This window comes from Nannospalax galili, unplaced genomic scaffold (genome assembly GCF_000622305.1).
Source record: "Nannospalax galili isolate Female #2095 unplaced genomic scaffold, S.galili_v1.0 scaffold646, whole genome shotgun sequence".
Lineage (NCBI taxonomy): Eukaryota > Metazoa > Chordata > Mammalia > Rodentia > Spalacidae > Nannospalax > Nannospalax galili.
The window spans coordinates 579941-604598 of NW_008355279.1; the positions used below are offsets into that span (position 1 = coordinate 579941).

A 24658-nucleotide genomic window follows, 5' to 3' on the forward strand; every position below is an offset into this window, starting at 1 on the left:
AACTCGAAAGGACTTGTCAGTCACAGGGTTTCAGTGCATTCGCTTGATTTAGAGAGTGGTTCTTAGATACTTGTACAACAAGGTGATGACATGGGGCAAAAGAGCAGGTATGTGCTGCTGCGTCGAAGTTTTTGCATTCAACATTGGCTTTGACACAAAAGATTTATAGATCAGTTTTTATAAGTGGGCGTATTTAATGTGATCTGTCGATTCCTACACCTATGGTTTCTTTTGAATTTAATAGGATTTAGCCACCTGTTTGAATGCAGCTTTGAATTATGTATATATCCAAAATGTAGGAAACTTTATGCTCTGTAGGTTACTTGAAAAGACCATTATTTTTAGCACCACAAAGTTTGTATTTGTGTCATTGCTGAAAAAAAAAAAAGAAAAAAGTTTCATCTCCTGCATTGAACTTTTTTTTTTAACCATTCACAACAGCATTTGCAATCATAGACATTACCTGTGACAGATTTAACTTCCACACACTTTATTTTGATCCCATGAGATAGATGGGAAATCCCCAGTATTTAAATTGACTTTCTTTAAAGTACATGATAAACCTGGACTCACTTAACTGTTTATGAAGGTTTTTTCCTATTGCTAATAAAGCTATGGCTTCATTTCACACAACTGTGCACACAAAAACCTAACCTCAAAATAAGCAAAACCAATTTGGAATAAATCCTTTGATTTAAAGACAAAGATTTTGGGGCTGGAGAGATGGCTCAGCGGTTAAGAACACTAACCGCTTGCAGAAGACCCGGGTTCAAATCCCAGCACCCACATGGCAGCTAACAGTCAGTAACTCCAGTTCCAGAGGATCGGACAGCCTCTTCTGTTCTCCGTGGTCATTGCATGACATGGGTGCACTTACCTCCATGGAGGCAATATACACATACGCATAAAATAATAAATAAAATATTTAAAAAAATAAAGATGAAGGTTTCCACAGTGTTCTGTTAGTGAATGTTCTGCAGGTACCTGGTTTAAGCTGGCATCACCAGTCAATACAGTAGCGATGGACATTTGTAGTGTGTGATGCTGCCTTAGCAGATTTGTGTTGTCATTTATATAGTCAGGGATATATATCACTGTGTCTCCCATGGCAGATAGTAAGTATCAACAAGCATTTTATACTAATTTACATTTATTGTCAGTGTTCTAAAAACTTGGGGTTGAGTGTGTAACTCAGTGGTAGTGAGTTTGCCAAGCACAAAAAATAAAAGCAGAAATGTAGTTCTTAATTTTTTTAGTAAACTTGAATATTCTTTTTTTTTTAGTTCACTGTGTCTAGAAGACATATTAGAAGATACAAAAGCATAAACATACAATTAATGACAAAAACCCCATAATGAGAACAGTTGGTTCCTTAATAGCTCTGTAGCAGGTCTGTTTCCTACCAATACCTAAAGTGCACCTATCTTAGAATGTCCTGTTTCCTTTTCACTCTTTTTTCTGGTGTTCTGCATACCTCAGGCTCAGCCTGGGTTGTAGCACCCTCTGTCTGGCAGGGACAGCAGTGTGGAATACTTTGTGCCACTGCTGGTCAAGACTGGGTGGAGTTAGCTGCCCTGAATTTCTCTAGTCCAACGGCTCTTTGTTTTATGGTGAGCAGCCTGCGTGTTGTCACTAGAAGGATGATATTACTTATGCCGTGATTAGAAAAGGACAGGGAAGAGACAGATTGTCACTAGTCATCTTTCAGATTTCCTCTCATGTTCAGGTAAAAATTCCCTTCACTGTAGTGCTCGACTCATTGGTAGGCAGTGCTGTATCAGAGTGGAGATGACAAAGCCCAGTCCTGGTGGACTGCAGTGCAGCTCATCATAACACTTGGTTTACGAAGTGAACAGCTTGGGCAGGTGCTTAACCTGAGGGACTGCTGGGGCAGCAGGAGTAAACCCGCACTTCACAGTCTCCCTACATTTCCCCACCTGCTCTGCTCATTCTTAATCACTGACTATGTACTGATCCCACAACCCAACTCCTCTGCTTTTCTCTATTCTTGGTCCGTCTTGTCCCCCTTCCCACAAAAAGAGTGGACTTCAAAAAAAAACAAAACAAAACTGTAGAGGTCACATTGCTTCCCTTAGTGTCTTCCTATCACTGTTAGACTGTGATTCAGCTTTTTATGCCCCACTTGGGACATTAAGTGTCTAGAGGACACATGCCCGCTGCTTTGTTTGTGAGTGTAGTTTCTTCGTTAGTGTAACACATGAGGCTAGCTATATATGTGCATGTATGTATGTGTGAATATGCTCATACATATACAAAGGGATAGGCCTTGTGATATATACAGTATATTTTTTAAATTTAGATTTATGCTTTTAAATAGGGCAATTATACACAAAACCCCCAAATTTCTAGCTTTGGGGGGGTGTGAAACAGAAGATCTGGTAAAACTGAACTGAAAAAAAAAATGGGAGGAGGCTGTGTAGGTTCTCACTATGTATCCCAGGCTGGCCTAGAATTTGAGATCCTCCTGCCTCAGCTTCTGAAGTGCTGGGATTGCAAGTACATAACACTAGGTTTGTTCCTATGCATTTTCTATTTATTTATTTATTTATTTATATTTTGTGTGAATGAATGTTTTACTTCCATGTGAATAAGCACACCCCTGTGTACAGTGCTTGCAGAGGTGAGAAGAGGGCATCAGATCCCCTAGTACTAGAATTATGGATGGCTATTAGCCACCATGTGGATGCTGGGAACCCAACCCAGGTCCTCTGCAAGAACAGCCAGTGCTCTTAACTGCTCAGCCATCTCTCCAGAAACTAAAAGGAAAGATAGAAGGCAATTTCCTTATTGCTATAAATCTCTAAGTTCCAGATATTTCTTCTGTCTCTGAAAGCAAAGTTAAGGGAGCAGAATATACTCTCAGACCATATCCTTTTCATCAGTGGAGACTGATGCGTGCACACACTCCTATTCTGTTACCTCCTAACCCTTCACCACCTCCTAGAAAAAGGTGTGAACTATGGGAGTCTATTGTTTCCAACAACATTAGATCAGAGACTTTAAGCACATGTGGCCTATATAGCTTGGAAAGGTGCTCCTCTAGGTGATTTGGGTGAGGCGTGACATGTAAAAGCCCCTGGGACATAGGACATTGAATGTAGAGAGATACTTTGAAGTCATGATTTTCAGACTCTGTTCTTACATGACTGCTTTCTGTTGCTTCTCTTTTCTAAACATGCTGCTGTTCAGTTTTTCATGAATGCCTTTCCAAGGACAGTAAATGGTTTTACACACTATGACATCGTTTCCATGGTAACTAATGTATTTTAGCCAAGAGAGACTATGATAGAAGTAGGCTAAAAAGGACAAATACGGAACTGGCACAGTGTAAAATGTGGGGCAGTGTGTGTTGTAGTAAAGACTTTTCCTTTTTTCCCTTGTACATGCATTGTTGTGTTTTGTTTTTCTGACTTCTTGTTTAGGAAAACCTGTATAACTAGCCCTTGGCTTCTTAATGGACTAAATTTTTGCTGCATCCAGCACTAACTAGTATTTTGCTGACACTATTCTTTCAATTGGTACTTAGGTTTTTTTTTTTGGTCTGTTTGCTTTAATGTGACAAACATTTAACATGCATACATTTTTAATGTTCTCTTCAGCCCTGTTCTCCGGTCACCACCCCACTTTCCTGCTCCCTGTTATAGTTCCTCTTGAGCTGGTTGTCTACACTGCCTGTCTCCACACTGCATTTGTTATCCTAGCCATTCCAGTCAGGCTTGTACCCATCTTTGATCCAAAATTTCCAGTTGGCCTCACTCTCAGCCTCTGAGATTTTTAAATTTAGAAGCCAGTATGCACATGTCTACTTTGAAACATTTCTATAAAACATCAGACCCTGTGTATGTTGATCCTGGTCTTTAAACAAATATGAGGGATTGTGTCACTCTGCTTTGTGTGTCTGAATGTGTTTGGGTTCTTCTGATATATAACAATAACCGCTTTTATGTTCTTAAGTAAATTTCCATGGATGAGCAGATTCCTGTTTAAAAGAAAGAGAAACTGAGGCATAGACCTTGTGATGTAGAAAGTACATTTTTAAAAGTAGACTCATACTTTTGAATAGGGCAGTTTTATTTTTTTTAAAAACCTGGAATTTCTAGCTTCCTTTAAAAAAAAAAGGAGGAGGGGCTGAAGAGATGGCTCAGTGTTTAAGAGCACTAGTTGTTCTTGGTGAGGACTCAGTTTAGTTCCCAGTACCCATTTGGCAGTTAACAACCATCCTTAACTCCAGTTCCATTAGATTCAGTGCTCTCTTCTGGCCTCTGTTGGCATTGCATGATATGAGTGTACTTACGTATATGCAGGCAAGCACTCATACACATAAAATAAAAATAAAATAATTTTTTTAAAGGAGAAAGAAGAGGAGGAGAAAGAGGAGGAAAAGGAGGAGGAGGAGGAGGAGGAGGAGGAGGAGGTGGTCTGGCAAAACTGACCCTGCAATCTATAATAACAGTTGACTGAGCAGGGCAGTGTATGAGAGAGAGCCAGGTTCTGTAGCTCACCCCGTCCTCATCCCACCTGCTTTAACTATTTATGTTACCTGCCAGGCCCTGTGGTTCGGTTTGTGACCCTTGCTGTACCCACACCTCAATCACAGCTCACATAAATAGTAGAGCTACGGATAGATCTTGGTTTCCTAGCCAACTGCTTCCTTCCTGGCTATGAACCAGACTTCTCTATTTTAGAGTATATATGATAGACCAGTGTTGAGAGGCTTCATTATTGGGTGGTAGAGACTACATTTTGTACTCCCTAATTGAAATTTACTTTGCAGTTGATGGTACTAGTTACATTATAGGTACATTGTTCTTATTTGGGGTACTCCCCACCCCCTGATTCCCTCTGTCAGAAAACATGTGTGCTCCCTGTTGAATGTGGGATGGAGGTAGCTGGCAATAAAAGCATTTACATGTGCACAGAAAAACTGGCCAGAAAGGAAGTGCTCCAGCATAATGTGAATTCTACGTGTGTGTGTGTGTGTGTGTGTGTGTGTGTGTGTGTGTGTTTATGTGTTTATATGGGGGCCAGAGGACAGCCTCAGATGTCATCCTTAGAAACACTGTCTACCTCCTTTGAGACAGACAGGGTCTTTCATTGGTCTGGAACTCATGAAATAGTCTAGGCTGGCTGGCCTGCCCCAGGGATCTGCCTGTCTCTGCCTCCCCAGCACTCAGATGATAAGCATGTTCTACCATGGCCATCTTTTTTAAAAATGTGGGTTCTGGAGATTAAACTTAGTTCCATGTGCTTGTAAGTCAAATACTTTAGCAATCGAGCCATCTCCTCATATTTTATGGACTTTGAAGAAGCATATATTACCCTCTTGAGGCACAATGAATATTTGTTTATATAAACTAAGACCAAGAATGCATGGCATTGCTGAGCCCTGTGCTCTCCATATATGAGAGATGCAGCAGCATCCCTCAGCCACCTTTCCTTCAACAACAGATTAGGCTCTTTGTCCTTGATGCCAGAATGCTGACAATACTCCTGTGGCAGTATCATCTTGCACCAACTTTGTCACCATTTAGACACATACTTACCACTCTACCTGAACTGGGGTGGGGAAAACGGAGAAGAGGTTGCAGTTGGTGTAGGGTTTAACCTTGCTAGGTTTGTGCATATAGCATAAACTAGGAGAATGAACTAGTCTGGGACCAGAATGAACGGTGAGAGGAAAATCCATTTTTCCTAGGTTTGGGGGCAGTGAGGAATACCCTGCAACAAAGGGCCTTGTCTGAGCTTGGGCCTATCTCTGGGGTCTGACCCAGCTGTTGGGAACACAGGAGATTGTGGTGGTCATGAACGTGGATGATTCCACACACTGCATGTCTGTCTGCAGCTGCACAGACCTCCGGGAGCCCACTGAGAGAGTGGGCCTGTTCCTCGACCCTCGGCAGGGAGCCAGGGATGCCCCTGCACTAAGAGCATTGAGGAGCCTCTGTGTATCTTCTATCTGTGCCTCAGCTTTCTTTAGATTACAGCAGAGTCTGGCCCTGCCTGGTCTTTTTTGTGCTTTGGATCCTAAGTTAAGAATAGCCGAAGGAACACTTGTCCCTGTTGACAGGCTTGATATGGAAGTTGCTATCAAATGACTATTTTATCCTCTGTTGCCACTGACATCACACCACGCACAGCTCTGAGGTTCCCACTTTAGTTGTGATTGAATAGAGCTATGACCACTGGAGCAGAAAGAAGCCATTCAGATGTGATTGCGTGAAGACGTGTCTAGTAATGGGTAGATGATTTTGGGCAAGTCAATGAATATTTTAAATCCTTTGCAAGTAGTGAAAAGGGTTGAATTTGGAACAGAGAAGATGATGGCAGGGGAAAAACACTTCATTTTTCTCTCAGTCTCCCATTTAAAAACAAAAAAACTAAGCAATGTTTTGTTTTAATTTCTTGTGACCCTTAAATCTCCATCATCCCATGTCATGTGTGTGTGTATGTGTGTGTGTGTGTGTGTGTGTGTGTGTGTGTGTGTGTGCGTGCGTGCATGTTAAGGTATACATGCCCATGCAGAGGCTAGAGGGGAATGTTAAGTGTCTTCCTCTATCACTTCCTACTTTATTTGAGGCAGGATCTCTCACTGAACCTGAAGTTCAGTTTTCCACTATCCTAGGATTGTCTTATCTCTGCCTTCTAATGCTGGGGTTACAGGTACCACATTACCACATACAGCCATGTTCAGCTGGGGATTTAAACTCAGGTCTTCTTGCTTACGTAGCAAGTACTGTTACCTGCTGAGCCATCTCCCCAACCTCCTCAATCACTTAAAATTTTTTTCAATTTAATCACATATTTTAGAACACTATATTGAATCTAATTACCTTTTTATTTAAAAATGTTTTATTTATTTTTATGTGTATGAGTGTAATGCCTGCATGTAGGTAGGTGCACCTGTGTTGTGCAGTGCCTGCAGAGGTCAAAAGAGGATATCACATCCCCTGGAATTGGACTTACAGATGGTTGTTATCCACTATGTGGGTGCTGGGAATTGAACCCAGGTCCTCTGTAAGAGCAGCCAGTGCTCTTACTGCTGAGCTCTCTCTCCAGCTCCCCAAATACCTTTTTAAAATTATTTATTTTTATTTTATGTGTATGAGTGTTTTGTCTGTGTGTATGTAAGTATACTTGTGTCATGCAAAGTCCTAGGAGGCCAGAAGAGGGAGTCAGATCTCCTGAGACTGGAATTATGCTTCTTAGCTGCTGTGTGTATTCTGGGAATCGAAGAGCCTGGGTCCTTTGCAAGAGCAGCCAGTGCTCTTAACCATGAATACATCTCTCTAACCCCTTAATTATCTTTTTAAAAGAAAACAGTTACCAAAAATAATTAATGAAAAATAAGCAAAATTTCCAAATTGAATATGTATCATTTATTTTAAAATTAAAGGCCCAGTGCTAAATTTAAAGATGAAAAATTATTTTCTACTTAAGCATATGTTGAGGGGATGGGGTTATACTCTGAATTTTGTTTTTTGTTTTTTGTTTTTTTTTTTTTTTTTTTGAGACAGGGTCTCCTTAGAGCCCCAGCTGGCTTGGAACTTGCTATATAGACCAGTCTGGCCTTGATCTCACAGAGATCTGTGTGCTTCTGCCACCTGAGTGTTGAGATTGAAAGTATGTTCCACCACGCCTAGTCATATTCCAGATTTTATCCTCTGCCCCCTCCCCCCATCCAATACACACACATTGCTTTTCATTCAGAAAGGAGTATGGTTGGTTTGATTTAGACAGTTTCATTAGTTACTCGTTCACTGCCCCTTGCTGCCACTGTTCTCACTGCCCCTTGCTGCCACTGTTCTCATCTGTCAGCAGAGATGGCACCAACCCCCGTATGCTACAGGCCCAGTATAAGTTGTAGTAGTAAGAACACAGCAGAGGGTAAAGTTAGTCCTCCATGGAAGTGTGGACAAAGGAAAACAGAGTGATAGATGATTGCAAACTGAGCCCTAAAGGCTGATTAGAATAAAATTATACTTTTCCTGTAGGCTGGATGAGAGGGGAAGAACAATGCTTAGCCTAGTACCAATAGGCCTGGGGCTACATCTCCTTCTGTGCCACTTCCTGGGACAGAGGCAGAGGGAAAACACGACACTGCTGTGCAGAAATGTGCCCCTAACTAGATGACCTCTCAGCCGGCACACGCTGGCACTCTCTGATCTCTGCCTCAGTTTCTCATCTTTTTCCCTCCAACCTTCTGTCAGCCTCTTAGAACCTTTTCTGCCCTGGAGCACTACAAAGTTCTTGCCATTTGCTGGACAGTGCTCCCTTGTACACTGGTTACTGTGCCTGTGTCTGTGTAAGGTCCAGACATTATGTCTCTGGGTATTTAGAAATAACAGAGCAGCAAGGGCTAGAAGGATGGCTGTGTCAAGAGAGGCCAAAGCTAAGAATGTCTTGGATTTATTTATCTATTTATGTTTTTAAAGACAGGGTCTTCTGTAGCCCTGGCTGGCCTCCAACTCACTATGAATCCAAGGATGGCCTTGATCTCCTGATCCTCCTGCCTCCTCCCCTTGCTCGGGTTCCAGGCTTGTGCCACCATACCCAGCTCTTAGTTTTATTTTTGATGTATTTATGTATCTCCCAAGGGTGGAGGGTTGATGTGATCTAAATAGGTTTACTTCAGTTTTGGTCAGGGTTTGTCCTTTGACTTGCATTCTTGCAGTTGATCACCAATTTTAGCATTAAAATATTTTATTTATTTGTATTTTATGTTTATGAGTGTTTTGCCTACATGTTCATAAGTGTACCACCTGCATGCAGTGCCCCTAGAGGCTGGAAGGGGGCATTGGATCCCTGGAACTGGAGTTATAGACAGTTGTTAGCCACTATGCAGGTGCTAGGAATGGAACCCAGGTCCTCCACAAGAGCAGCAACTGCTCATAACCTCTGAATCATCTCTCTAGCCCCAATTTGGGCATTTATGATTGGCCTTCTCTGTGGTAGAATTAAAAGCATATAAAATGTCATACCCCAAAGCCCACAATTGAATATTCAGGCAACTCTTTATAATGTATGAATAGGTACATATGCTTCTCTGTATCTACACACAAGTACATGCACACATCAGGAGTTGGAGAGATCTGTCTTGCCTTACACTTTAGAAACCTAAAGCCTGGATTTTCTACAGTGAGATTTGGAATACAGATAAATCAGAGTAATTGGCCAGTTTTTAAATGATTTTGAGAAAGCAAGCCATTTTTTAATAAAAAGTTTCTGTTTAACTTAAACATTTTACAGCCACAACTCACTTGTTCTCAGTTTTCAAAACACAAACTTTAAGAAAGATACGTGTAGTTTTAAGGGCAAATGGCACTCTTCATTCTAAATGGAGTTGCATATAAATTTTTCTTCTATATGATTCATTTTACCCATCCATATTCTCTTTGAAACAAGATATTTGGTGCCTAAAAATATGTCAAGGTGTCTTGCTCAAGAGACTTTGAAGTAAAAACCGTGGCATCCTTCTTTGGGTTTAACACTGCAGAGTGATGCATATATTGTCTTTGTTAGTTAACTCCATCTGTTCAGTAAGCCTGAAATAGGAATTGGATGGTGCTGTATATATGTATAGATGGGTAAGACTGCACAATAGTGAGCCAGCAGCTCCATCTCCAAATGGGTTTTCAGTTTTCCTATTAGTACCAGTTGCTAGAGTGCTGTAGCGAGAAGGCTCATTCCTTCACAGTCTGTTGTGGATTGGGCACCCGGTGTTGTACAATTGTGCAGCATGAGGAAAGAGTATTAAGTTTCCATCCTGTGCTAGAAAAAGGGTAACCATTCTATAAGTTCTCTGTCAGATGAAGGAATCACTCACCTTGAAAATCTAAAGCTCCTTGTCATGACCTGTAAATCAGAACAACTTTTCCAACCTTGTGGAAGCATTCAAGAACAGAAGTCAGACTTCCTTGTGAACATGTTTGTTTTGTTTGGTCGAACATCTTCATAGCACTGAATTATTATTCTCTGACTATAGGGAGGCAAGTTAAATTTCCTGGGCAAAGAGAATTTCCACGTTGCACAGCTCAACAATGTCTAGATCCCCAATGAGTTAGCTAGCAGAAGGGGTATAGCTTGTGGCATCTCTGTGGTTAGGGCAGGACACCATGTCTCAGAAGCCAGAGAGATGACCACTTAGTTGCTAAGGCAGGCCTGCAGTGTCAAGCATATTATCAGCACATTCTCCTGCCCTAGCCCCCATGGTGGGTCTCTTGCGTGTCTTCAGTGAGTTCATGATTTGAATGCCCATCTGCAGAAGACAGTGTATGCATTTCTAATTCTCTTACCCATGGCCATTTTTTTCTTTCCTTCATTCTGAGTCATCTTTGATTAAACAAAACAAAGATGTTACTGTTAATTATGCATCTTTTCAAACAGTACAGAAGTTGTGTTTTGTGTATGTGGTGGGGGATGGTTTTGATAGGAATAGTAATTTATGATTTTTTTTTAAACCATGGACCAAAAAGAAAGATGTTAAGACTCATACTGCAAAAGAGTCTAAAGTAGGAAAAATTGTTTCTGCCCTTTTCCCCTTCAAATCCCTCAACTCAAACCTCACATTTTCTGCCTAACATACTGTTGTTAACATAGCTCTGTTGACCATTTTTATTGTTTTTTTTTTATTAAAAAAAGCTATATTTAAGAATTTCCAACGACAGCTCTTATTTTTATAGCATCCAAGCATGGGACTCAAAATTCCAGCAAACACTAACAGCAACAGCAAAAACAAATGACCTTTTCCAAGATGATCAGTGTGAAACATGCATGATTGTGTGTGTGTGTGTGCACCTGTGTGTGTATGCACACACACACACATACACACACACATGCACATATATGCACTGCACGTTTCCACCCTTATTTTTTCTGGCCTAAAAATTAAAGTCCCTTGCTGGCCTCCTTTGGTGGTACAGGGCCAGATCTTTAAATTTTCAGGCAGGTGTTTGTGGCAACTGTGACTTTGCAACAATTACGTGAATGAGCAAAAATTTGTGGACAGATTTATTGTTTTCAACAAATGGAAATTATATGGTGGTGCTTTGTGGGTGGTTTATGTGTGGAGAGCGCTTGATTCTCTTTTGATTTCTATCTTTTTTTTTTCTTGTACAGTGTTTTGAAGGAGCAGGATGCTGATCTAGACGTGCAAAAAGTAAGTTGACAAGTTCTATGTTAAAGGCAAATGCTTATGAATTAGAAAGCATTTCTTATTGGAACCCTGAGATTGCAGTTGAAGCTGTAGGGTTTTTTTTTGTTTATTTTTGTTTTTTGAGAACAGGTCTCAAGTATCCCAGGCTGACTTCAGACCCACTGAGTACTCACTTGACTTCTTGATTCTCCAGACTTCACCTCCCAAGTGCTGAGATTACAGGCATTCACCAAGCCTGATTAATTCCACAGGTTTCTAAGAGAGAAGTTGACTTGGAGAGATAATTAGAAAATAAAATAGAAGGAAAATCTTAGTTCACTTCAATTTGGACAATGATGAAAACATGCATTTTAGCTCTAAGTCTCCCCACCCCATAAGCAGAATGGAGCAACTGCTGTGTGGCTGATAAGCTTGTGCACCAGTCACGGTGAAGAGTCCTCTGTCTTTAGTTACGTGTCCTAAAGCCCATTTATTGTCACTTTTTCCTCCACTACAAGGTGGATAATGCTTACCTCTTCCCTAGCTGTACCTTTGAGTTATGGCCACTATGCAATAGGTCATTCATTCAGTTAACTTTTTGCATGTCTGTCCACTGGGTGCTAGGTATTATGCTGAACTCTGTTAAGGTAGAAAAGGATGTGACGGAGAACTATTACTATGAATTGCCATAGTACAATTACTGTGGTAATTATACCATGTGGTAGCTCTGGAAGCTTAGAAAGGGCTAGAATATCTAGAAAGCAGCTTGTTGGAGGTGACTGTGTGAAGCAACCATGCATTCATTGTCTGGAAGTATAATCCAGGTCTTCTAAATAGCCTTCTTTCTTGACTCCCAGGTTCCTTAGGTTCCTCACTGAAATACTAAACTTATGCTGGGCTTACTGGGTACTCTGGGGATTCCTTTTCTGTCTAACCACATTGCCTAGTGGGTAATTTCTATCTGTTCTTGGCTACATCCCTCCATTCCTTGGCCCCCCTCAGAGGATTGCCACTTCATCATCATCATCATCATCATCAGTGACTTAGAAGAGGTTCTCATTTTGAATTGTCTCATTTGAGACACTAATTTAGGACAGTTGTGAGTAATCTCCTCACCCTTTATCTCACACAGGCCCCTGGCTTCTGCAGAATCTACTTCTATGAGCTTTCAACTCATACAAACAAGGGTAAATAAAAGTTCTAGTCAGGGGACTGGAGAGATGGCTCAGCGGTTAAGAGCACTGACTGCTCTTGCAGAGGACCCGGGTTCAATTCCCAGCACCCACATGGCGGCTATGAATTGTCCTTAACTTCAGTTCCAGGGGAATCCAAAGCCCTCTTCTGACTTCCGTGACATGGATGCACTCACATGGATGCACTCACATACATGCAGGCACTACACATAAAATAATAAATAAAATATTTTTTAAAAAGTTCTAGTCAGGACAAGACAGAGGGACCCTTTTGAGAATCTATGCCCAGTTGGGTTTGGAGGCCAGGAGTTGAAAAGGCTTTTCTCTTTGGAAGGTCATCACACTGTAACCTTCATGGTCCAGGCCAGGCCCACAGTGGACTGTGATTTTTGTGTGCCAAAGGCACTCAGGGCTTGCCCAGAAACACCTGGTATTGTCCAGGTGGCAGGACTTGGCCTACACTGTCAGCTCAGGCAGAGTGAATCAGAAGGAGCTTGATCCCAGCCTCTTAGGAACCAACCACAAGAGGATTAATTTAGGTCCCTACTACCATCCTAATAAGAAGTAAGCAGTAGGGTTCCGTGAATGATATCTGGGCTTCAGTAGAAGAATTAACCCTTGTTTCGTTTCTGTTGTTAATTTTCTATAAGACTGTAAGGAAATTACTTCTGGAATCTCATTTTTCTCATTACTAAAGTGGTCTCTTTTCAGGATCAAGTAAAATTATCCATGTTTTAAATTTAGAAACACAAACTACTTTTTGTTTTCTGACATGGGTTTTATACCAAAAATGGGAAAAAGGGGTGTTGGCCATGAAGCTAAAGAATTCTCAGTAAAGCCAATAGGAAGTGGAGATACCAGAAGGCTGGGCTTTGCCAGCTGCCCCTCCAGGTTCAGAGCCAGGAGTCTGAGTGTCCAACAAAGGACTGAGCAGATGTGACTGCCCCTGTCCTCTGGTGCCCCCAAGTACTGAAAGAGTTCAGAATATGGAACTCTAAATAAGAGGTATGGAATGCTTCCTGGACTTCAGAGTGAATCTGACCTGCCACTAAAGGGCTCTGCCTGCTCTCTCAGTCAAGCAGCTAATGGCCTGAAAAACACATATGCCTTAAGTGAGTTCACCCTTTGCAAAATCCTAACTCAGAATCCTTTTTTTAATGCTGGTAGAGGGTGATTAAGCACAGTGTACCAACTCTTCCTTTTGCCTGTGTTTATTTATCTGCCAAGGCAATCTGGTACAGGAAGGAGTTCCTCCATCATATAAACAAATGATTCCTGATGTCCATGTGAGTGGAGTAAAACCATCATAGTGTTTGTTTGTAAAATGGATTTTTGAGTTTCTTCTTTTAGTTCCACATTTTTGTAGTGACAAAACTCTGTATGAGAAGTGAACTTTATTTTGAAACGCCTAAGTTCACATGTAAGTCAACATTATTTCTGAATTACTTGCTAACAGTAGCAGATTAAACTACTACTGTAGACAGAGGGCTTTGTGAATGTTATGCTGACCTAATACCGCAGGCCCTCGCCAGGTACTGTGGCCACATCAGGAATCCCAATCACATCTTTCTGGGTCTGGAGCCTTCCTTTTCCCATAGCCCACCTTACCTTGGAGTGGATGTAGTATTTGAATCAATACATTTGTGTACCTTCTGTTGGAAAGTTTTATTAGAAAGCGGTGTCATTTCCCAAAGAGATCTTTCCTGACATCTTCCCTACCCCAGCTCTTGAGTCTATGGTCTATCACCATGGCCTTTTTCAAAGCTATTATTGTAGTTCTCTAGTTGTTTGTACAGCACTTGTCTAGGAACTGTGTTCCCTGATGAACTGTAAGCTGTGTCAGGTCAGAATCCTGGCCTGTGCTAAACCTAATGCTTGGCTCTAGTAGGTCCTCCAAAAATGTTAGTTTCAGGCATGAATGAATAACAGCCAAATTAAGGGGTAATGAGAGCCCATGAAAGCCACTTTGATATATGACAAAATTTTAAAAGCAATCCTATTGTACATTCCAGAAACAATGGTTTTTCTTTTGTCTCTTAGGGATTTTATTTGTGGAAAGGATGTTTGTTAATAGCATTATGTGGAGATAAGAAAACCATTCCTTGGCTTTCTCTCCCAGAGTACAAAGTTTCAAGCAGATAAATGAGTAATTCTTAAGAATGAAATAATTTGGACAAGCAGAGCAAGTCCAAAGATAAAAGAGGAAGAAACCTCAGGAGCACAATAAAAAAAATCAAAATTGGTTTTTGTTGTTGTTTTTATTGTTTGTTTTGTTTTTTTTTTTTGTTTTTTTTTTTTTGCACTGACTCTTCTAGCATTCTTGAGGTATACAGTTCTGAGTATGGGTTCTATAAATCACTATTTTACATGTATAAAGTTTATCTTTTGAAAGTGAAATCTATATGCATCTGAATTTTAGAGGATAAAAATGCACATTTTGAATAAAAAGCTGATTAAATGGATTCTATTTAGTAATTTAAATCCTGGTTTAAATGGATTTAATTAAAGTAATATCTACTTTGATCGTAACTACTGTCCAAGAGAGGTTTGTTTCTCTTATTTCCTGGATGGCCTTTGTCTCATGACTTTGAAAGTATTTCAGTGCTTTCCAGCACAAAGAGGGAGTCCCCTGGAGCATCTGCAGTTTTAGGGAGATCAAGAATTCCTGTATTGACATTCCGTCTGTTCGTAGCAGCTAGACAGCTGCACTGAAGACTACAAGTTCTCCTGCCTGTTTGACAGACACAGTGGCCTTTCAAAACAAACAAAAAACTGCCCTTCAAAAAGAAGAATTTTTTTCCCACTGTAAAATTATTTTCCTAGAATCTCTTGACATATAAATGTGTTGGTCCTAAGTATACACAGAGGCTGCTCTATTTTTTAATATCTCTTTAGTCTGGGGGCGTGGTGGAGAGATTTCTCAGTGGTTAAGAGCACTGACTGCTCTTGGAGAGGACCCAGGTTCAATTCCCAGCACCCACATAGCAGCCAACAGTCACCATAACTCCAGTTCCAGAGGATCTGACACCCTCTTCTGACCTCCATGGGTATTGTGTAACACGGGTGTACTTATATACATACAGACAATATACTCACACACATGAAATAAAAATAATAAATCAAATATTAGAAAATATTTTTTGGTTTTAATTTCTCTTAATTCCCAAGAGAAATGATAAAATAACCTAGATTTTCATTTTGGAGTTAGTCTTATGGGAAAAAATAATGTAGTTCTAAATAGTTAAGAGTTTGAAATTCAAGGCAGTATCTGGAATCCAACTAATTTAAAGTCGTGTGATTCCTCCATAGCTGGTTAGGAGGGGGAAAGGCTAATTCAATTGAGTTTTTTTCTTTAGATGGGGGATATGATTTTCTGGGCTCTGAAGGTCGGTAGTGTTTATATGGATCATCCAAAGGTTTCAAAATGCTGGTTGTAGGATGACATAAAGGTGTGCCTCCTCTGTGAATGAGGATGGAATGATTTGGGGTACCTCCCTGTGTGTGATGGTTCCTTTAGGGAAGTGGGAGAAATGGGGGAAAGGAGAAAGGAAACCAAGTTCAAGCACAGCTCTCAGCTTTCTGAGGAAGCCCTTCCTGAATGAAAATGAGGGAGCCCCAGTGTTTGTCCTGCCTGCCCAGAATTGGAGGTTAGAGAGGGCAGCTCCAGTGTGTAGGTATGCTGTGTCCTTTAGCCGTCCAACATGTGTATTTCAGACTGGCCAGCCCCAGGAACTGTAGGATTCCACATTCTCTTCATTTTCCCTCCCTCTGGCCTCAACCTCACCCATTTTGCAGACAAGCCTCGCTGAGAGCAGATCACATTTCACACCACCTACTTCCTGGTGACTGGGGGCTCAAAAAAAGAGAATGGTTTTGGGTTGGGAAAAAGAAGAGAAAGTAAGTTTGGAAAGAAGGAGCATATATAAAGTTCTGTTTTAGACTCAAAGGCAAACGTTTTTAGTCCTTGGCCAAAAATAGTTGTTCTGTGTCACCCATAATAACTGACCAACTTTCTCTTACATAAATCTCTGGGTTGTAAAAGTGCTACTGTCTAAGAAGAAGAAATGTGCCCTCTGCCAATTCAAAATTTCCAAAATAGTAAAAGATCTGTCTTTCTAGGCATTGTAAACTTAGGCAAATATTGATGATAGTCACAAGAGCTACAGATCCATGTGACCATTTCGACTGAAAAAGAGAACAATTTGGGGTGGATTGTTTAGTCCTAGTACAGAACATTTTATTCATTCATCCTAGACCATTAGTGAACAGCAGTGGGCCGGACTCTGTTCTGGGCCATGTGCTATCAGATCCAGTTGTGCCAGGCTGCCTGTGAGGAAAATGAAGCTCAACAAAAGAGAAATGAGGTGCCCAGAAACTGGTATCTAGGAAGTGACTGGATCCAAGGTCACGCCTGAAACTTGGCGCACCCTTTTCTCCCCCTCCACAGTGGATGCACTGAAGTTCAGTGGAGCAGAAGACATGAATTGTTATTAGCCTCATGTGATTTAACTGGCAATTTTATACACCTCTCATTTTCTCTTCACTGAATTTAAAAAGATTTTCTACCTTATTTGTGGTGTCAAAAGTAGTGACATTTTTATCAGGAGCAATTAGAAATCTAAAAAGGCAACTCTCTCTTTAAACCCAGCCTTAACCCCGTGAGGTGGTCCCCTGTGACAGCATGAGAGTGACTTTAGAGATGGCATTCACAGGCAGTAGGCATATGGGACACCCAGGCTCCTTCTGCCCATTGGTTCCTAGGTTTAGGGTTGTTTTGTTACACTCTCCATCTCAGTGGAGTGTAACCACTTGTCTCCATTCCTGAAGACAGGAGCTGGATGTTGCCAGGGGAACACTGCATCATTGCAATAGAGCATCCAGAAGAGCCCTTACCCCCTTGGTTCTGTTTTCACATGGGGACCTTCCTCAGGAGCCCTGAGTTACTATGTAGTTTATTTTGCCACAGCCAGGACTGCTAGGTAGAGATTGGCCTCATTTAGTTGTCTTCCTCTGGCAGGCTTACAGTCTATAGAAACTGCATATAAAGGAAAGAGTATTAATAAAATACATATGAGGAATGGCTTAAAAGATGTGTTTGTCATTGCTCCTAAACACATTGCTCCTTTGCTTTTAAAAGCAAAGGTGTACTTGTTCTGAGACCTATATGGCCAGCCATAAAAGTACATACAAATTCAAGCTTGTGCCTTCAAGAAGGTTATTACTGCCCACTGTTAATCCACAACTAATTTTTATTTCAGCAAACAATCTTCTTCTCAGCTTGTTGTGGCTGCTGTTCGTTATTACTGAAAACTTGACGGCTTGAAACAATAGAGATTTATTCCCCCACAATTCTAGACATCAGAAGTCCAGTGTGAAAGTGTTAGCAGGCTCACACAGCCTCCGGTTTCTGGAGGGAATCTGTCCCTGCCTCTTCCATCCTCTGGCAGCTGCAGGTGTCTCTTGGTTTGAGGCCTGTTCCTGTTGTCTCTGCCTCTGTCTTCACATTGCCTTCTTCTCTGTGTGCCTCTGTCATCTCACCACCAGCGTCCCTTTGAGAGATTATCTGTAATGGTTTTACAGGCAGTTAATCCATGATCAGCTCTTCCTCTGGAGACCCTTGGCTTTATTGTATCTTGGCCACGTAGATACTATTGACAGGTTGCAGGGGGTTAGAAAGTGAATATCTGTTTAAAGGGATCTTTGTCTATCATATATATTCCATTTGGGAATTTTCATATTTTTCATTTACTAAAGCATGAAACTTGTGACCATTTGCTTCACTTATTTTCTGTCATCTTAGTTTTTCTTGTTAGAGGATATTTGGAAACTCTAACAGGTGACCTCTTCTCCCAGGCCTCAGATCAGGCAAGACCGTGTTGGCCTTCTTTCTCAGCTTGAGTTTAATGAAGGACAAGGAAGAAGCCTTTGAAGTCAGACCTTCTCAGCCTTAGAGAGATACTGAGGCTGGGGAGTCATGGCCACCCAAACCAGGAGCAAAGGTGAGACAAGCACTTGCTCCTGAAGCCTGTTTCCTCTGTGTCCCTGTAGACCCTCAAGCTGCCTTTCATAGAAGTCACCAAGTCACCATTCATTGGAGAATCTTCAGTACTTGAAAATCCTCTCTCAGGCCCATGGTCCTTGTTCTTAGAGCTTTCTTTCTATTTTGGTTTGTTTATTTGCTTGCTTGCTTGTTTGTTTGTTTGTTTGTTTTTGTTTGTTTGTTTGTTTGTTGAGACATTGAAGACAGTGTTTGAAGACAGAGACAACAAGAACAGATCTCAGGCCAATGGACGCCTGCAGCTTCCAGAAGGTGGAAGGGGAAGAAACAGATTCTCCCCAGAGCCTCTGGAGGCTGTCTTTCTGTAGTCCCCAGGTGGCCTGGAACTCACTATGTAGACCAGACTGACCTTGATCTGACAGAAATCCGATTACCTGGTCTACATAGGCATGAGCCACCACACCTGGCATCCTACAGCTTTCTTATTATATTAGTCATTTCAGAGATTCTGTCATTCTGGCCCTTTCCTCCTGGACACATTCCTTTATGTCACTATTCTTTGAAAACATAGCACTTGGACGTGAGCACAGTGCTTCAGCAATGGCTTCACCAGAGCAGAATAAGGAGTACTTGTTAGGGCTGATGAGATGCTCATATTTTTTGGATCAGTAAATGCTGTACTAGTGCAAGCCAAGCTACACATCTCTGACTAAATCACTCTATGGCATCTCTTGCTTTCACTGTGCTTGTGTTTGATGAAAATCCTTAAGACGTCTTTCCCCCTTGCTACTGGAAGAGCTGCCTCTCTGTCAATGGCCAGACAGGATCAGCTTGAGATCCAGAGAACAAATAGATCAATGGGCTCAGCTCTACTCATAGGGATGATCCTAGTAGGTGGTGAACAGGAAGCAGTTTTGATAATGTGTTAAGGCGTGGCATTAGGGAAACTCTTCTGTAGGTGGCCACTTAGATGGACAGATTTTTGGTGGCAAAATTACCTGGCTGAGCAAGTCATGGGACCAAGAGGAGAGTACAGCCATGAAGCTAATGCATAGGGAATCCAGAAGAAGTTAGAAAGCCAACTACTGAATACAGAAGGGCCCAAGATAGGAACTTGAGCCCAGAGAGTAAAAGGAAGCCCCAGTCTGAACTTATGTGATCTTGACTGTCCTTGGCCAAGATCCTTATCCACTCAAAACATGAGAGGGTGTTGCTGGCAGAGCTGGTAAACAGGGTAAGTTGTCTAGCTGAGCAGATTGAATGGTGCGAGGCAGGTGATGACACCATCCTACACATGCACATGCATGATAGACCATTTTTAATTAAAAGCAAATTTATCTCTTAAAAAATTTGTGTATGTATTTTTGTCAGCTATTATTCTAAACTGCTGAAATCTTTTGAAATTTCTGTTCTTTTTTCCAATTAATTAACTATCTTCTCAAAGCTGTGTATTATTCATGAACTTTTTAACGACAGCTTGTTGAAAATACTGAGGAAGAATGTGCAAAACCCAGTCCCAAGGATGTTGCCATTTTGTGATGTTGATGCCTTGGGATTTGGTCACTTAGTCCCTCTTAAGTCCATCAAACTGAATCATTACTGGTTTAGGATTTCCCATCATGCTTAGATGGGCTTCTGAATGACCACTAAGTGCTTTGCTCACATCAAGATGTTCTGCATCCATGACCTAGCACTCTAATAATCATGTGACAATGCCCTGAGATATGCCTCTGATATGGAAAGGGAGAGTCAGTAGGGTTCTTGGCTAGCCACTGTGCTGAGGGTGAAGGACCTGGATATCCTTTATTGGTATCAGTGGTTTTAAATCCTGAACCCCACTTCCTGTGACATACTCAGGTATTAGGTGGTAGGTAGTATTTGGCTTTTGTGTTCAAATGTGGAATACTGTTCTCTCTTTGATGTGCGGGTGCATGTTCATGTATATGTGCATGTGCGTGTACACTTGTATGCATAGAACAACCTCAGGTATCATCCTCAGAAATGTTGTCCATTTCCTTTGAGACAAGGCCTCTCATTAGCCTGAAGTTCTCCAATTAGGCCAAAGTGGCTGGCCAGGGAGCCCCAGGGATCCTCCTGTTTCTGCCTCCCCATATGCAGCATTTTTATGTAATGTCTGGGGGCTTAAACTAAGGTACAAAATGTCTCTTCCACCCACTGATGTTTCTTTTAAGGGTCTATGACTACTAAATATGGGTCTTCTCTTGCAGGTTCTATGTGGTCTAAGGAGAGCACACTCATTATCAGGTGAACATGGCTGTGTCTTAGAAGATATAGAGGTGTTCATGAAGTGTGCCATTCACTATTGAATATAGTCAGAATGTAAAGCAAAAGGAGAGGAAATGAGGGGTTGTATGTGTGTATCACCATGTTAACAGGAATGAATCAATTTGTCCATTTCCATAGCTCCTCTAAGTATGACTCCCAAGAGAAGTGAGATGGCTTAGGAGTTGCACATGAGGAGGTATGATGGAGTGGAAAGACCCAGGGCCTTGGGTAGGTCCTGACCATGACACTGACAAGCCTGGTAGTGCTGGTTATGGGAGAAACAGATGGTCACAGATGCCGTGATGAGTGTCCAAGAGGAGGGATCAGAGTTCAGGGATATTGATACATTGGGGTCCCAAGCAGGAGTTGGGTGAAGAGCTGCATGTGAGGGGAGAAAATTATAATCATTTACCAACTCCTGTTTGTCAGCCCCCTTCCCTTGGGTAGAGCTGGCCAGGGACTGGCTGATTTCTCGCTTTGATGTGTAGGAGATTAATACAACAGGCCAGACAAAGCATTCCTTTCCACCTGACTCTTTTTTTCTGTTGCTCCATGTCAAGATCCAATGCAGCAGTAATTTAAAATAAACAAAACTTTTTTTAGGGACTGATTTGTCCATCTTCCTTCTAGACTGAGGAAAAGGATAATTTAAAAATTAAGTAGCTGCCACTTTGCCTACTATACTGTTATTAAATGAAAGAACAACATTTTTCCCTTTATGAAAGGGCTTGACGTGCATTCAAGTGTTAGCTTATGGCAAAAATATGTAAATTTGATAGTGGAAAAAATTTAAATAGCCCTAGGAGATTGCAGATGACTTAGCAGTTGTAGTGGTGGCCCACTGTGAGGTATTAGTCCAGGAGGCCTCATGGGTCAGATGTCAGAACCCATCAGTGGGTAGAACAAAATAAACATATTTGCTATAGTTCCTCATATTTGGATTTAGATAATATTGGCTACTGGCCAATGTAATGACATTTTCATTATTCTGTTTTATAGTGGCCGAGAAGAAACTATAATTAGGTATCTGTTTTCTAGATGGTAACAGCAGCAAATGCTGTGTAAGGGTTTTTGAAGGAAAAAGTAAAAAGCTTCAGAAAGGATCATTTGAAAGGCAACTGAGCAAAAATATGTTAGTTCAGAAAGAAGTACTTATCTATTGGAAATATAATTGTTCTCTTTTTTTCTTTTTTGGAGGGTAAAGCCCAATTTAATAAGTGCTTTAGACCTGTTTCAGTGAAAATTTTTAGGCAACCATTAGTACACCTGATGTTTAACACCTGAATTGTGAGTGTTCTTTGCTGCTTGAAGGAACTACCCAGCTTAGATGCTTTTCCTCCAGCGGCCTTCCCTTTTTCCAGCTTCTGTCACCTCTCACTTTGGAATCACCATTGTTCACCTGTACTCCAGCCTCGCACTTTGTTTCCCTGTTCCTTACAGCATTTAGAATTCTCCACTGGAGGGTTCACCTAGTTCAGCCCTGTGGTTCCAGCCCATTGACTTTGTCTCCTGGAGCTGAGCTTCATGTTTGCTTCCCAACGTCCGTCCTCCTCTGCATAAGCTTTCCCTTACTTGTAATGCTTTTTCAGCGTAATTCTTCGCTTCATTGTGACTTCCATGATCAGTGGAAATAAGCTTATTGGAGTGAAAAAAAGATGTGCTGTTTCTATGTTATGATGTGGATGGTATGAACTATTTTTGAAGTAACAGACCACCTAGACCCAGTTGTTATGGTTTATCACAAATAGCTGCTAAATAGAAGATTAAAATTAAGGTTGATATATACAAGAAACAACACCAGACAGGAGAAACCTCCTTTTGAGTTGTTGGCCAGGGTAGTCCAAGAGACTCCCAAAATTACACAGGTTATTGCCACAGCACTTGATGGCCTCCCAGAACTTGAAGTTATTGCTATTTCTGAAGACAGGACATACTTTGGATACAGGATTTGGAGCAATGGAGCTGGAACTGGCCTGGAAGCCACCTCTCTGAAGGCTAGCTCTTATAATTTTGGAGAACACTATGCAGGCTGCTATGAGAGAACATCAGTTGATGGTCCGGCCCCAGTTTTAAGGCCTAATAACCACAACAGTGGCCAGCATGGAAAACTATATTGGTGCAGTAGTGGCACTTTTGGGAGTAATCAGCAGCTATCTAATTGGCCTTAAAGCCCACTCATTGGGAGGGAACTTATGTGTGGTACTGTAAATATAGCCAAATACACGTGGCTGGAGAGGTCATAGATCTTACAGAAAACCCTAAGGCTGTCACATCCCTAGACAAATGAAATTTCTTACTACATGCTAAATATGGATCCTTAATATTTACAGACAAGTATCCTAGTTACCACTCACCAAAGAAGCTTCTTTTTGCAACAGACAGAACTATTAGAGTTTCACAACTGGTCAGACACAGAGAATAAGTGTCTGTGAGATGCCCTTCCCTAAGTGACACATCTACAATGGAACCTCTACATCTAAGGCTCATTTAAAGAACATAGTAGAATAAGAGGCAGAGAGAATGCTTATGCATTTCATAACTTTCATCAATGAAGCTCCCTCATGTAACAGAGGGCAATGAATGCAAAAGGCTACAAATGGCCAAAGCATAGAGAGTGAGAGTCTGCAGAGCATGGCTCCCTGAACAGGACTCCTATATTAAAATCCACCCACTCAGGGATCAGGGGCCGTTGCAGAAGAGAGGGTGGAAAGATTGGATGAGCCTGGGAGGAGGTACATTGCCATATGAAAACAGAGTCTTATGGATTTCCAGGACCTTGCTCATAAGAACCTGCAGCAATGGTGTCAGCAAGCACAAGACCCATGTAAACTCCGTCAGACAAAAACCCAGCATAGAACTGGGGAAATGGGCAGTAGGCCCCAATCATAGCTGAAGAACTGTTGGCAGCTGATTACTGCTGAGTTAGGGATATTTAATCTTTAAGGAAGAGACTCTAGATAGGCTGACTAGACCCCAGTGGATGAACTTGCATTGAGGGACATCTGGGTATACTAACTTGACTTGAGAGGCCTTAACATATTTGACAGAATGCATGAAATCTGGTGGGGTGGGCTATGGGGGGCTCTGGATTGGAGAGGGGGTATAAAGATAATTAAGATGTTTTCTATGAAATGCACAACAATTCAATAAAAAATATACATAAATTTTAAATTGAGATAGAGCTGGATATGGTGGTGCACACCTTTAATCCCAGCACTGGGGAGGCAGAAGCAGGTTGATCTATCTGTGAGACTGAGGCCAGCCTGATCTACATAGAGAGTTCCAGGCCAACCAAGGCTACAAGGAAACTCTTGTCTTAAAAGAAAAAAAAAATTGAAGCTATTGGCTGAATTAATTTGTTCTTTTTAAAATAAGTGTATTTATTTAGTGTGTATGCGTTCATGGCGCACACACACAAACGTGAATATGCAGAGATTGGAGGACAGCTTTTGGGAGTCCATTCTCTCCATCACGTGGGTCCCAGGGAAGGAACTCGGGTTGTCAGTCTTGGCAGCAAGCATCTTTACCCTCTGAGCCATCTCACTAGTCTCATTTACTTTGAAAAATATTTCCTTAGGAGTTTTCATTTGGGCTGGAGATGTAGTTCAGTGGTTAGAGCACTTTCCTAACACATGCATAACCTTGAATTTAGTCTCTACCTCAAAAAATAAATATTTAAAAATTAGTTTCAACTTTTGAATAGGAAATGGGAAAAACTTTTAGAATAAACATTCCTGAAATCAAATAAATTTAATAGGAATTCATACTTTGTCTACTCCTAAGTGACAGTAGAATAGGGAAAAAAACCTTCCAAGTTATTCTTTAAAAAGGGGTTGGGGCCCAGATTACTATATCCAGCCAAAATGTCTATTATAGTTGAAGGGGAAAGAAAAATCTTCCATGACATAAATAGGCTGAAGGAATTCTTGTCCACAAAACCAGCCCTTCAGAGAGTTCTGGGAGCAATACAAAGAGCTGAAGAAAGGAATGACTATACCCAAGGGGTTGCAGAAAGAAATTCAATGAAGG

General features: G+C 41.3%; 1 protein-coding gene across 1 annotated transcript in view; it reads left to right on the plus strand.

The window, feature by feature from the left end:
• The window catches only part of Fyn (FYN proto-oncogene, Src family tyrosine kinase), a gene marked incomplete in the record, with an annotated part of 221391 nt that overhangs the window by 15640 nt on the left and 181093 nt on the right, over window positions 1-24658 (plus strand). Inside the window, 1 exon segment of the mRNA XM_029555724.1 lies at window positions 11137-11176.